Source organism: Piliocolobus tephrosceles, chromosome 15 (genome assembly GCF_002776525.5).
Source record: "Piliocolobus tephrosceles isolate RC106 chromosome 15, ASM277652v3, whole genome shotgun sequence".
In the NCBI taxonomy this organism is placed as follows: Eukaryota; Metazoa; Chordata; class Mammalia; order Primates; family Cercopithecidae; genus Piliocolobus; species Piliocolobus tephrosceles.
This window is the reverse complement of record NC_045448.1, coordinates 107387895-107389409: the sequence shown is the minus strand read 5'-3', so window position 1 is coordinate 107389409 and position 1515 is coordinate 107387895.

Here is a 1515-nt window from a genome sequence, read left to right as displayed (position 1 = left end):
TGTAGCCTCAGTCTCCTGGGCTCAGGCGATCCTCCCACCTCAGCCTCCCAAGTAGCTGAGACAGCAGGCACAGGCCACCACACCTGGCCAATTTTTAAATTTTTTTGTAGAGACAAAGTCTCCCTGTGTTGCCCAGACTGGACTTGAACTCCTGGGCTTAAGTGATCTTCCTCTCTCAGCCTCCCAAAGTGCTGGGAACAGGCCTGTGCCACCTTGCCTGGCAGTGGAAAAGTTTTCTAACTGAAATGTTGTACCCTTTCACCATTTCACCATACGACCAAATTTTCTATTGTGTTGGTATCTTGTCACTGTCCTAATTTGCACTTCCCAGGCTCTTGCAAAGTTTATTCTCATGTTTATTGACCCCATAAGTGATTGGATTGATTTCACCATATGTGATCTTGAACACTCACTGCCAGCTATCTGTGCTTTTATTGATTGTAGGAGTGTTTTGTAAGTTTCAACATCACTCCATTCTACGTGTTGAAAGTCTCTACTTCCCCTCTATTATCTTGCTTCTTAGTTCTATTCATGGTATCTTTTGTCACACAGAAGCTTTTAAAAAAATTCTGTGTAATCAAATTTATCAATCTCTCCTTTATGGCTTTAAAAAATACATTTGGCCAGGTGCGGTGGCTCACATCTGTAATCCTAGGACTTCAGGAGGCCAAGGCAGGAGGATCACCTGAGGTCAGGAGTTCGAGACCAGCCTGGCCAACATGGTGAAACCCTGTCTCTACTAAAAATACAAAAATTAGCCAGATGTGGTGGTGGGCACCTGTAATGCCAGCTACTCAGGAGACTGAGGCAGGAGAATCGCTTGAACCCAGGAGACAGAGGCTGCAGTGAGCTGAGATCATGCCACTGCACTCCAGCTTAGGCAACAGAGCAAGATGACTCAAAATATATATATATATATATACACATATATGTGTGTGTGTATGTATGTGTGTGTATATATATGTGTATATATGTGTGTATGTATGTGTGTATATATGTGTGTGTGTATATATGTGTGTGTATATTTATGTGTATATATGTGTGTGTGTGTCTTTACTTCATTCTGCTCTATTGAGCTATGATTGACAGATAAAATTATATATACTTAAGGTATACAATATAATGTTTTGATATATGTATATATTGTGAAATGATTACCATAATCAAGCTAATTAACATATCCATCACCTCATATAGTTGCCATTTTGGGAGTGTGGTGAGAACATTTAAGATCCACTATCCTAGCAAATTTCAAGTATACAATACCTTATTATTATTAACTATAGGCCGGGCGCGGTGGCTCAAGCCTATAATCCCAGCACTTTGGGAGGCCGAGACGGGCGGATCACGAGGTCAGGAGATCGAGACCATCCTGGCTAACACGGTGAAACCCCGTCTCTACTAAAAAATATAAAAAAAAAAAAAACTAGCCAGGCGAGGTGGCGGGCGCCTGTAGTCCCAGCTACTTGGGAGGCTGAGGCAGGAGAATGGCGTAAACCCGGGAGGCGGAGCTTG